Source organism: Medicago sativa, chromosome 6, assembly GCF_051527215.1.
Source record: "Medicago sativa cultivar Bolivia chromosome 6, Bolivia_mono, whole genome shotgun sequence".
In the NCBI taxonomy this organism is placed as follows: domain Eukaryota; kingdom Viridiplantae; phylum Streptophyta; class Magnoliopsida; order Fabales; family Fabaceae; genus Medicago; species Medicago sativa.
This window is the reverse complement of record NC_140754.1, coordinates 54,927,715-54,942,081: the sequence shown is the minus strand read 5'-3', so window position 1 is coordinate 54,942,081 and position 14,367 is coordinate 54,927,715. Positions and strand designations below refer to the sequence as shown.

The following is a 14,367-nucleotide window of genomic DNA, read 5'->3' as shown; positions in this document are numbered from 1 at the left end:
GTTCAAAGTCGAGGAGTCATGGGTGGACACGGTGTCCGGTGAATCTAGGGCTTTAGGAAATAGTAACTGGGTTCTAAAAAGGTTCCTAAGTTACAACCTCTCCGACGCATACCATGGTGTCACGAGACAACATTCGCTCCATGATTATCTGTGGAAGGTCTAACTTGAGTGTAGTATCGCGTGACGACTAAAATTCGAGACATCACTCGGTCTAGCCTCCGTACTACGTCCTAGAAAATGGCCATGGATGGGTTCGGTTATCTACGGTTCATAGCGTCATAGAACAATTAGAAGTAAAGTGCCTAAACGCGACAACACACGCCGACAACATCACCTCCAAAATGCCTTAGCTATGTGGGATTGATCGCATAATCCAAAACACGAGGCAACCCCCGGAATGAATTGTCGATTATATCCCTCCTAAATCCTAAGTTCACTCAGCCCGGGTGCAGGACTTTTGATATTCTCACCCCACACGTTTGCAAGAAATTAAACATTTATTCACATAAGAAAGCAAATAAAAGAAACAAGCAAAAAAGAGCGCAAGCGTGGGAATAAAGACTAGGCGTAACTCTCGAATCTCCCCAGTGAAGTCGCCAGCTGTTTTATCTTGGTTTTCGGGTGTCAAACATTGATTACGTTTGAACCTTTTTAACCGGTGATATCTTATTTTTTCTTGGGAAGGGAAAAAGTAAGCAAAACCCTTGTGAATCGAGGTCCGGGAGTTGTTTTCGCTACGGGAAGGTGTTAGGCACCCATAACGACTATAGTATCCTATAGGAACCGTCTTTAGTTTCTACGCGCGCGCTTTGTTTTTAAGTGCTATTTTGAAAGTGATATTTACACCTAAGAGTTTACTAAGTCAAGAATTGGAGGGAGAAGAATGTGTTTGAATTTTTATTTTATTTGAATTGAAGGAATTTTGTTCCTTGCCTACATACCCGTTTAAGGGATCAAATCCATCGTAGTTCTCTTTCAAAAATGTTTTTGTTTTTGTTGGTTGATTTTAAGTTTGAAAATGGAGTTTTGAAGAATAAGAGAGAGGCCTCAAGGGCATGAGATTTAGAAAGGGTGAGGTGGAATTAGTTATTTGCAAAATATGGTCTAAGTATGATTAAAATTCTTTATGATTTTGATTAAGAAAATGAAAAGGAAAACTACAATGGGATTTTGATCCCAAGGTTTATTAGAAAATGGTTTGAGTGATATTGTTCATATTTTTTTGAAAAATGATTTTTCTAAGTGTAAATCCTAGGCATTCATCTAAACATACAATCCTAAACATACATCTAAACATGCATATTCCAGCTATATACCTAAAGTGAAGTGTGTGCATGTGTTGGTGCTTGTGTCGGTGTACATCATTAGAGTCCATTGTCCTTTACATCATTGGCCTAGATACATTCTATGGTCTTGCAAGAAATTTAAAGACATAAAGTAAAATATTTCAAAATTCCTAAGTTTTACATTCTAATTTTTGCATGAAAGTTAAAGTGTAGAAAAATAAAAGGATGAAGATGGGAGATGGAAAATGAAATGCTCATGATGTATGAAATACAATAGGGGAAATTGTTAGTAACATAAGGCATAGAGAGATGGAGATATAGGTAAGCAAGATGGCACTAACAAAATGGCAAGACTTGGCAAAACAAGTAGTAACATATGCCTAAAAATTCACCATAATAACAAGGCAAACACATGACCTATAATTCTCACATCATGACCATTTTACAAAGTATTTTAGTTCAGTTCTAACACAAGAATTATGAAGAAATGTCATGCCAAGCTTTATAGCACATTTTAAGCATATTTACACTTTATTTTCACAAGAATGCCATCATTACTTGCAAGACAAGAAACTCATAATTGGACACACGAAGTTGTAAAGAAAACAAGCACATATCTAGAGATAAACACACCACAAAGTCACATGTCAAGTATCAATATCACCCAACAAGGTATCATGGTTAAAACATAGCAAAATTTAACAAAAATTAACAAGAAAAGTAAACAAGTAACAAGAATTAATGCATCTATTTTTGTCAAATTTTATCATGCAAAAATACCATAAAACACTAAAAAATACCAAGAACTCATGGAAATTTGTTTGGAATTTTTTGCACAAAATTTTGACACACAGGAGGCGTAATTACTAAACAAAAGTGTGGAAATAGCAAGAAAATTCGTAAGATGCAGAAAAACAATGGGCTTAAGGCCCAAACCCAAACACAGACTGGGTATGGGTCATCCAGAAGACTTCTGGAGCGTTGGATCAACCCAGGGGGCCAAACCCTAGATCTGATGGTGCACACAAGGTCCAGGAGTGAACCAGACCGGTTCGAATGAACCAATTCGGTTCACTCCAATATAAAACAAGGAAGACCGGTTCAAAATCATTCCAAACCCTAGCTTTCTCTCTCTTCTCTTCAGACTCCCTCATCTTCTCTCGACCTCTCTCATCCTCTCCATATTCTCTCATCGTTTTCACTCGTTCTTTCATGACTTTCGAGTCGTAAACCATGAATCAAACCACAAACTAGCACAGATCGGACCCAAAACGTTTCGATCTTTGTTATTTTTGAACGATGTTGCTCAAATCGTTTCGAACTTGTCATTTTTTTGCAGAAATATGCTTAAAACATTTCGATTTTGATACTTCTTGAAGAAGAATGTTCGAAACACTTCGATTTTGATGTTTCTTGAAAAAAAAGTTCGAACTGCTTCGATTTTGATATTTTTTTGAAGGAAAATTGTTCGAAATGATTCGAACTTGTTGTTTTCTGCAGAAAGATGTTCGGATCGTTTCGATCTACACTTGATTCGAACGGATTTGATCTCAAACCTTCACAAATTCGAAACGTTTCGAATTTCTGAAGCTTTCTTAGAACTGAAACCCTAATTTGATTCGTTTTCTGTGTTAATGATCAATTTGAACTCTGAATTAAAAAGTAAACGGTGAATCTTCATGATTTTGTGTTTTAGGGTTTCGGTTTTCAATTTGTTCGAGTTTTTTCAAGTTCTTCATCAGGATTCACCGTTCGTTTTTAATACGAAGTCTTCGATGATGAAAATGAGAAGGTTTCGCATTTTTACCTGAATTTGCTTGGAGATTCGAGCAGGTAGATCCTCGCGAGCTTCTGATTCTTCAGGTAAGCTTCAAAACCGAAAATAAATCGGTGTTTGATCTTCTTCTTCTTCGAACTGGTCTGATTTTGCTTCAATTTCTCCTCTTCTCAAGCCTTCATGATCGTGCTGGAATTTGTCACCCTTGGTGATGAATTCGCACTGAATTGCGAAGCAAACTGTTCGATGATGATGATCCTGTAGAGGATTACTGAGAACAGTGTTGAATTCTTCGAAATTGTGATGAATCTTGGCTGAATTTGAATTCTGGAATTTCTAGGGTTTCATTGTGTTCTTCACTGTTCTTGATGAATTTGAAAACGGTTATGATTTTGATCTTGGATGAGATGAGAGAGAATCAATTTGGTGTTTGTGATGATTTGGCACGTTGTGAATGGAATTCCGTTACGGTGGCAATGATTAGGTGGCTTTATATAGGCTGCCATGTGTATCTGTAGGCCAATAGAATGTTGACATGTGTATTGGACCTTAACAAACTCGTCCTTGGCTGATTTTGAACTTTAGGGACCTTTGTGCAATTCTGGGAAGTTGAAGGACCGATCTGCAATTACTTTTTAACACAAGGACCACATTGCAAACTAAAAACTAAAAATAAACTTGGACAAAAAAGTGGACTATTCTGCAAAAATAACGGACTAAACTGCAATTATGGAAAAAGGACCAAAAACAAAAGTTTGAGACATAAAGGACTGGAATGCAATTACCAAAAGTTTGAGGACTAAAAATGAAAATTAATAAAATTGAATTAAAATTGGTAAAATGGAAAATAACGTAAAGTGAAACGATTAAAATTGACAAAACGGACTAAAACGAACCAATGGCTTAAATGAGGTACTTTAAAGTAACCTCTCTCTGCCAAAATTTCGTGTGAAATGACCAAAATGCCCCTGGGGCTAAAACGACTAAAAATGACTCAGATGCAAATTTTAAAATGGATTTTTAACAAGTAATTAAAGCAAAACTTATACAAGCAAAGTTAAAAGACTCAGAGACAATTTTAAGAGTTTAAACAGAGTTTTGACACATGAAAAGACTAAAATGCCCCCAGGGGCGAAACTGACTCAAAATGACTTCAAATGCAATTTTTGAAATGGGTTTTGACATAGAATTGAAATAAGGACTTATTCAAGCTATTTGAAAGGACTCAAACAATTTTTAAAGATTGAAAGAAACTTTGACATAGGAAATGACTAAAATACCCTTTTTTCATGAATTTTGCAAATCTCATTGAAATAAGATGCAGAGAAAGATGTAATTGATCGGAGATAGTTCAAATGGCTTGAAATGCAAGAAAAGAAGAATTGAGTTAGTATTTTCAGGTCCAAAATTAGGGTATAACAGACCTTGAGAAGATGGGCTAGTAGATTCCTTCTGGACGGAAAAATCCTATATAAGAGGAACTATGACATGGTTTTGTTGAGATGTGTTGATAAGCAAGAAGCTGAGAAATTGATGCATGATGTACATGACGGTACCTTTGGGACCCATGCTTCGGGTCACACCATGTCAAGGAAACTGCTAAGAGCCGGCTATTACTGGATAACTATGGAGCGTGACTGCCACAAACATGCTAAGAGATGCCACAAGTGTCAAATTTATGCTGACAAGATACATGTGCCTCCACATGCTCTCAATGTTATCTCTTCCCCATGGCCTTTCTCTATGTGGGGCATTGACATGATCGGAAGAATTGCGCCGAAAGCTTCCAACGGACATCGTTTCATTCTAGTGGCAATTGACTATTTCACCAAGTGGGTTGAAGCTGCTTCTTATGCAAATGTGACCAAGCAAGTGGTTGTCAAGTTTATCAAGAATAACATCATCTGTCGATATGGTGTTCCTAACAAGATCATTACTAACAATGGTTCCAATCTGAACAATAGCATGATGCAAGCTTTATGTGAAGAATTCAAAATTGAACATCACAACTCTTCTCCTTATAGACCTCAGATGAATGGTGCAGTCGAGGCCGCTAACAAGAACATCAAGAAGATTGTTCAGAAGATGGTCACTACTTACAAGGACTGGCATGAGATGCTACCGTTTGCCTTGCATGGTTACCGTACTACAGTGCGTAGTTCAACCGGGGCAACTCCTTTCTCTTTGGTATATGGTATGGAAGCAGTTCTCCCTCTAGAAGTGGAGATTCCATCTCTTCGAGTGATCATGGAAGCAAAACTAACTGAGGCTGAATGGTGCCAAAGTCGGTATGACCAATTGAATTTGATTGAAGAGAAGCGTATGGATGCTATGGCTCATGGACAGTTGTATCAGGTGCGAATGAAGAATGCATTTGACAAGAAAGTCCGACCTCGAGAATTCAAGGAAGGCGAACTTGTATTGAAAAGAAGGATAAGTCAGCAACCCGACCCGAGGGGCAAGTGGACACCTAACTATAAAGGTCCTTATGTTGTCAAGAAGGCTTTCTCTGGTGGTGCTTTGATTCTTACACACATGGATGGTGTTGAACTCCCAAATCCTGTTAATGCCGATGTAGTCAAGAAATACTTTGTCTAGAAAGAAAAGAACAGCGTGGTAGGTTGAAAACCCGAAAGGGCGGCCTAGGCAAAAATGCGCTTCCCGGTGGATCGAAAACCCGAAAGGGCGATCCAGGCAAAAGTTAGGGACAAAAAAAATGAATATGGAAAAGCTCGCTGAGATTGTACGCAACTCAGGCAAGAATGAGCGCCTCGATGAGCCGAAAACCCGAAAGGGTGGTTCATGCAAAAATGAGGTTGACAATAAAAGACAAGTAACTATATCTGGCAAATCACCATCACCCTTGGGACATCTGCAACTGTCAATGATCATCTTCGTCAGAAGCTTCTGTACTTGTGAATTCAAAATTTCTATGAAATGTAGCGGTCGTCGTGTTCAATGTATCACCAACCAATAAAATTACCATTTTCCAAGCTTTGTAAATCCGTGAAGTCATGCCTTTGGCTGACTTTCACTCTTCTACATCAATTAGAGCCTGTGCTATTGTTTGAAACTCTATTTTTCTTTCTACCTTCAATGCTATATACAAAATATTTTCTTTCCATTTTGATAATGTCAATGTCTGAAACAAACATTTTTGAAAATTGAAAAATCGTTTTATGTCTATTTTGAAAACAAACCTGAGCAATATGGTACATTTCAATGAAACATGCATGAATATATGAATGTCAATGTCTATTTCAATACGTGTTACAAGCAGGTTATTCCCCAGGATGATCTGTGGTCAATGGCAAGAATGAAAAAACAGAATGAAAATAAAAAAAAATTGAAAAATGAAAATGAAAAGCTCGCTAAGTTGAAAACCCGAAAGGGCGGCTTAGGCAAAAATGAGCACCCCGCTGATTAACAACCTATGAAGGCAATTCAGGCAAAAATGGGGCAATGAAAAGAATTTTATTCCCCGGTGAATCGAAAACCCGAAAGGGGGGTTCAGGCAAAAATGGGATTGAAAAATGAAAGAATGAAAGAATGAAAATGATATAAAAGCATTGACCACAGATGCGAACATCTGATATTTACCCAGCACTGACACGCCTAACAACGGCGATCTGTATCAAAGACTCCTCCAAGGGTCCCTCCTCTACAAGCTTATATTGCTCTCGACGACGGTCTCTCCAAAGAGGTTTTCCCCTATGAATATGTTGTAGCACGAGCCACTACGTGCCCAATCTTCCAATGTTTTGTCTATCTTTGTGAAACTTCTCTGTCAAGCTACAAACCAATCATGCATTTCAAGCATTCATACATGCATAATCATGCATTTTATGTGCTCATACATTCAATAATCTTGTTATACCATACATACGTGTTGCATTTCCAATTTCAATCTTCAATCTCAACTTCAACTCAATTCAATTTCAACTATCAAACTCAATTTTAATCTCCAATTTCAATCCAAATTTCAACTGTCAAACTCAATTTCAATCTCAATTTCAATCTCAACTGTCAAATTCAATTCAATTCAACCGTCAAATTCAGTTCAATTTCAACTGTCAAATTCGATGCAATCTCAACTCTCAAACCTCAATTGCGATTCAATCCAGTCTCAATTTCAGTTTCAACTAAAATCAATTTCCAATGTCAATCCAATCTCAATTTCAATTCAATTCCAATTTCCAATTCAACTCAAATCAATTTCAACTCTCAATTCAATGTCTTTCAATGCCTCTTCCGATGTCAACTTTCAATTCAATCCAAATCAATGTCAATTCACCCTCAATTTGCTTTTGGACCAACAAAAATGGTCATGTCTATCTTCAAATCAAGTCAATGACAATTTACGCTCAATTGGTATCTTGTTAAATCAGACTTCCAATTCATATCTTGTTATCGGTCAAGTGACTAGTTCGATCCAAAGAACAACTTGTACCTGCTTATATACCTATACTTCCGGGCAAATGACACGTTCGATCCAAAGAACAGTTTGTACCCTGCTTATGCTTTGTCATCAGTCAAACGACAAGTTCGATCCCAAAGAACAGTTTACACCTACCTACATGATGTGGTGATGATCCAACGGCAAGTTCAATCCAAAGAACAGTTTGTATCTACCCTTTTGTCTATATCTCCAGCCAAACAGCCAGTTCGATCCAAAGAACAGTTTGTGCCTACCTATCTGTTTGTATTTTCAATCAAGTGTCAAGTTCGATCCAAAGAACGGCTTGTATCTACCTATGTCTATATTCCCGGTCAAGTGGCTAGTTCGATCCAAAGAACAGCTTGTACCCTTTTTCTATCCCCTGGTTTGTCTACCCTGTCATTGTCCACCTGAATCCCCAGTGACATGACATGTTCCATAGAATCCAGTCGTTTGTCTTGCATTCATACTCAAAGTATCGCATGGCATTCATATTTTTGAAAATCTGAAAACGTATTTTTACGTCCAAAAGCAGTGCAAATGTTAATATTTAAGTATCTTCGTCCCGTCAACTCTAAGACTTCGTCTCTTGACTCTCCGGACAAAGAAACTTAAATAGGGGCAGCTGTTATACCCTAATTTTGGACCTAAAAATACTAACTCAATTCTTCTTTTCTTGCATTTCAAGTCATTTGAACTGTCTCTGAGCAATTACATCTTTCTCTGCATTTTATTTCAATGTTACTTGCAAATTCACATAAAAGGGTATTTTAGTCATTTCCTATGTTAAAATTTCTTTCAATCTTTGGAAAAATGGTTTGAGTCCTTTCAAATAGTTTGAGTAAGTCTTTGTTCCCACTCTATGTCAAAACCCATTTCAAAAATTGCATTTGAAGTCATTTTGAGTCAGTTTAGCCCCTAGGGGCATTTTAGTCTTTTCATGTGTTAAAACACTGTTTAAATTCTAAAAATTGTCTCTGAGTCTTTTAAATTGCTTGTATAAATTCTTGCTTTAATTCCCTGCCAAAAAAAACCATTTTTAAATTTGCATCTGAGTCATTTTAGTCGTTTTAGCCTTAGGGGCATTTTGGTCATTTCACACGAAATTTCGGCAGAGAGAGGTTACTTTAAAGTACCTCATTTAAGCCATTGGTTCGTTTTAGTCCGTTTTGTCGTTTTTAATCGTTTGACTTTACGTTTTTTCCAATTTACCAATTTTATTCCAATTTTATTATTATTTTCATTTTAGTCCTAAAAATTCTAAAAAATTTGCATTTTAGTCCCTTGAGTCACTTTATTTTCCTCTAGGTCCTTTTTGATTCGATTTTTTTTTTTTAGGTCAAACTTTTTAATTCTTTTGGTCAATTACATTTCAGTCTAGAGTCTTAACAATTTTGCAGATTGGTCCTTAGCATTTTTTTTGCAGGTTAGTCCCTTAATGTCCAGAAATTGCACAAAGGCCCTCAAGCCAATTTTCAGTCCAGTTTCGAGTTAGTTACAAGTCCAGACAGGTGGCAAGCAACCATTGGCCACCAAGGCCACTTGGCAGCCTATAAAAGGGGCCACATCATTCAATGCAGTAACAGAGATCAATCACAACACGCCACATCACAAACACAGTTCAACTTTCTCTCTCTCTTTCCAAAAGATCGAATCATAACCGTTTCTTCCCCAATTCTCCAGAACTCAAGAACACGTAAACCCTAACCGTTTCAATTGAACAAAAATTCAACAAATTAGTGTTGATTCTCAGAGATTTCTTGCGAAATCATCATCATCGAATCCAAAACTCTGCAATTCAAGCCTGAATTTGACACAAAAGTGACAAACTCAAACGATCACAGAGACGAGAGAGTGAGAAGAAGAGGATCGAAGCAAGATTTGAACCGGTGAAGAAGGAGAAGAGAGTTTCACCGATTTATTTTCGGTTCAACGCTTACCAGAGGAAGTAGAAGTTTACTCAAGGATCTTTCGTTCGAATCTACAATAAAATCCATGTATATTCGAAAAAACCTTCTCGTCTTGTTCATAATCATCATCGAAGGTTTGAAATCGAGAATAAACGGTGAATCAGAGTGAATATTTCGAAAAGATTTGAAAAAGATTGAAGACCGAACCCTAAAATGAAAATCCTCCAAGATTCACCATTTATTTCATGAATCCAGATTCATAATCATCATCAGTGTGAAAAATAAGTCAAGATAGGGTTTAATTTCAAAAAGATTAGAAGAAAATTTTGAAACCCTAGGATGTAGATTCAAGCGTAGATCTGTTCAAATCCAGGCCTGTTTTCGAAAAATCAGTTTCGAAATCGTAAAGAGGAAACTCAGGTGAACACAACGGTGTAAAAAATTTGCAGAAAACGTTCAGGTGTGGTGGCGCCGCCGGCGAACCACCACACCTCCGCCGTTGTGTCCATCGGAGAAGATGAAGATCATAAGGTGAGAGAAGAGAGCTTCTCTCTCTAAGGTTTAACTTAGAGAGAGAAACGAAGAAGTAAAATGAAGTGAACCGGTCAGCAAGTTCTTTTATAAACTACTGAACCGGTCTGGTTCAGTCCTGGTTCGTTTGGTTTTACATCTTAGCCGTTGGATCTAAGGTTTGATCCAATTGGATCAATCCAACGGCTGTGTTTGCTCCTGGTGATCCAAGTTGGTTAGGGTTTGGGCCTGGACTTTTGTCCCTTGCTGGTTTTCGTTCTTTTCTGGATTTTTCTTGCAATATGTACCATCCCTTTTGCTATTTTCACCCCTGCTTGTCTAAAATTTTCCATAAAAAATTCCTAAAAATTCCTATGTGATTTTAGTATGCTTCTTGATACTTTTGTGAACATTTTACATGTCAAAATTGGTAAAAGAAATGTACATGATGTAGCTTGTGCTTTAGATATCTTTCTTGTTAAATTCTTGCAAATTTTTACTATATTTTGGTATGACTTTTTTTATCCAATTGGTACATGTGCTTATTGTGTAATCTTGTGATGTGCTTGTCACTAACTTGCATCTTTGTGTTTGCTGTTTGTGAATGGGATTTGTCAATTCCTTGTTTTGCAAGTAATGATAGTATTCTTGTGAAAATAAAGTGTACAATATGCCTAAGATGTGCTACAAGGATTGGCTTGATATTTTCCTCATAATTCTTGTGTTAGAAACTGAATTAAAATACCTTGTAAAGTGGTCATGATGTGAGGATTATAAGTCCTATGTTTGCCTTGTCATTGTGGTGAACTTTTAGGCATATTGTGCTACTTGCTTTGCTAAGTTTTGTCACTTTGTTAGTACTATCTTACTTACCTATGCCTCCATCTCTTTATTCCCCATACTACTAACAATTTCCTCTATTTTGTTGCATTCATCATGAGCATTTCACCTTCCATCTCATATCTTCATCCTTTATTTTTCTTACACTTTAACTTTCATGCAAAGATTAGAATGTAAAGCTTAGGAATTTTGTAATATTTTACTTTATGCCTTTAAATTTCTTGCAAGACCATAGAATGTATCTAGGCCAATGATGTAATAAGGACAATGGACTCTAATGATGTACACCGACACAAGCACCGACAAATGCACACACATCACTTTAGGTACATAGCTAGAATATGCATGTTTAGGTGTATGTTTAGGATTGTATGTTTAGATGTATGATTAGGATTTACACTTAGAAAAATCAATTTTCCAAAAATATGAACAACATCACTCAAATACTTTTTTTTATAAACCTTGGGATCTAAATCCCATTGAATTTTCCTTTTCTTTTCTTAAACAAAATCTTAAAGAATTTTAATCATGCTTAGACCATATTTTGCAAAGTAACTAATTCCACCTCACCTTTTTCTAATCTCATGCCCTTGAGGCCTCTCTCTTATTCTTCAAAATCCAATTTTCAAACTTAAAATCAACCAACAAAAACAAAAACATTTTTGGAAGAGAACTACGGTGGATTTGATCCCTTAAAAGGGTACGTAGGCAGGGAATCAAAATTCCTTCAATTCAAATAAAATAAAAATTCGAACACTTCTTTCTCCCTCCAATTCTTCATTTAGAAAACCTTTAGGACTAATAAATACCTTTCAAATAGCATTTAAAAATTAGAGCGCGCGCGTAGAAATTAAAGACGGTTCCTATAGGTTACTATAGTCGTTATGGGTGCCTAACACCTTCCCGTAGCGAAAACAACTCCCGGACCTCGATTCTCAAGGGTTTTGCTTACTTTTTCCCTTCCCAAGAAAAAATAAGATATCACCGGTTAAAAAGGTTCAAACGTAATCAATGTTTGACACCCGAAAACCAAGATAAAACAATCATGATATTATAATTGTGGGCATTAGGAGCCACTCCCATTCGAGAAATAGTGTTTAATACATGATTGGCCTTATTAAATTTGTTAACTAGGCAATATCCATCCATTATTGAACTGTAGGTAACAACATTCGGTATTACACCTTCTTTCATCATAACGGCTAACATATTCTTAGCTCCTTTCACATTTCCTTCCTTACAAAGAGCATCGACCAATATATTAAAAGTATACACATTTGGGTTGATGTTTTTCAATACCATTTCATGGAACAAACCAAAAGCTTCTTTCAGTTGACCAACAATGCAAAATCCATAAATTAGAGCACTAAAAGTGACAACAGTAGGAGAAATTCTCTTTGTAATCATTTCAGAATATAACTCATAGGCATCGGTTAGAAATTTATCTTTACACGGACCATCGATGATTGTGTTATACATTACCTCATTGGTGTTGACCAGTTTTCCTTCAATTTGTTTCAACATCAGCAAGGCGGCTCTTGTTTGTCCCATTTTACACAATCCATTGATCAAGGCCTCGTAACTAACTTGGTTCAAATGAAATCCAAGTGCATGCAAATGGTCGTGAAAGTGTAGAGCTTCCTTGACCTTACCATTAAGACAAAAACCTTTGACAAGTGTAGTTAAAGTAATGGTATCAGGTTGATAACCCATTTTGAGAATCTTGGCTAAAATAGAAAAGGCAAATCTGATATGACCAACATGAGAGTAACAAATGATCAAAATATTCAAAGTAACAATACTTGGAGTAACTCCATGTAATTACAATTGGTGAGAAAGGGAAATAGCAGTAGGGTAACGCTTGAACTTAACAAGGGAAGTTAAGATTTTGCTGAATTTAACAATGGATAGGGTGGGATTCATACGAAGCATGTGATTGAATGAAGAAATAGCATTATCAACATCATCAACATTATTGGGAACAAACCTAGAATGAGAGTATAGTCTTTTTTCTAAGAAGGGAAAAAGAAAAGAGGGATTAGAAGAAGAATATGAACGAAACCTGAAGCAGCATGGAAAGGAGGACATCTGAGCGATGAGCGACGGAGAGGAATTTGGGTGTTGGTGAGGCAGAGGAAAGTATCTCTACTCCGTCTGTGTATGAAGATTTATTGTGTTTCGGGGTGAGTGAGGCAGAGAGATACCGAGGTTAGGAACAAACATTGGCAAACTAACGTTAATTTAATAATAATAATTACTTATTAAACTAAACTATTAGTAATATAAATTATTAATCTTTTACATAAAAAAAAATAATAATATCAATAATGGTTTGGTGTCGCGTCATTTTTCGGAGATCAAGGCTATTTGGTTAGTTTTTGACTCACTTTTTATTTCACGACTTTGAAAAAATTTATTTAAATTGGGGAGTCCGGGGGTTGGTTATATTTAGGGAAGGTATTAGCACCCTAAATATCCGTAGTACTCTACGGGAACCTCTTGGTTTTATCTAAATGATGTGCTATAAACTTGCTTATTTTAAAAATGAATTTTGAAATGATAAAAGAAAGGAGACCTAGTTTATCTACATTTTATTGATTTGGAAGGACGAGTGTCCTCTGCCTACGTACCCGTGAGGGATCAAAACCTCGTAGTTCGGGGTTAAGAAAATGACGTTTGATTTGTTTTGGTGTTTTTTATTAATTTTGAAAAAAGGTTTTAAAATAAAAGCCAAGTGAAAAATGAGTATTTGTTTGTATTTTTTATATTGAAAGAAAGATGACTCAAAGTATGATTAAAATTGATTTGATATTTGATTAAGAAAGAAAGTAAAAAGAACGATCACTTAATTGAAAATCAAGGTTTATTATGAAAATATTTTTTGTGATTTTTTTTGGTTATTTGAATGTTTTTGTTGTTTTGGAATAATAAATGAAAATTAAACTAACGGAGCAATAAAAATAAAAGCGCGTGGATTTTTGTAGTGACGTTGGGTCACCACAAAATCCCTAATCTATTTTTTTGTATTTTTTTTTATATATATAAAGCGGTAAAGAAATAAAAGACACACACACACACACTTTTCTCATTTTATATTTACATTGGACCTAAATACATTCTAATTGCTGGAAAATAAATGACAATAATTAAAATGCTAAATAAAAATAAAATAAAATGCTAAAAAGAAATAAAATGCAAGAAAATAAAAGAAAGGGACAACCGAAGGGACAAAAATTACCGAAGGGACAAAATTCCGAAGGGACTTATTCCGAAGGGACAGAAAAAAGAGAGAGAAGAAAAGAATAGCTCGTCAACACAAGCTAAATGAGGGAGAAGAGAGAAAAGTTCTTTGACAACTCAAGAGAACTTTTGGTGTGTTTTGAAGTGTGGAATGAGGGCTCTATTTATAGGTGAGGAGGTTGATGAGAATGGAAAAGTGGTTTAATGGATTTTGATGGTGATTTGAATGGTGTTTAATGGTGAATTTTAAAAGAGGAATGTGAAAGTTGACACTTGACTTGAAAATTTTTGGACCATGGACATTTTATTTTTGGACTCATTAAAAAAAGTTATATAATAAAAAATAAAAAAACTTATAGAAGTAAT

At 36.0% G+C, this 14,367-nt stretch overlaps 1 pseudogene across 1 annotated transcript in view; it reads right to left on the bottom strand.

The window, feature by feature from the left end:
- LOC146915747 (uncharacterized) overlaps positions 1–12,949 on the bottom strand; it is a 55,439-nt pseudogene extending 42,490 nt beyond the window's left edge. The window contains exon 1 of the transcript XR_015014754.1: positions 12,078–12,949. The product of XR_015014754.1 is annotated as an uncharacterized LOC146915747 (transcript). The remainder of the gene's footprint in view (positions 1–12,077) is intronic.
- Between the last annotated feature and the right edge of the window lie 1,418 nt (positions 12,950–14,367).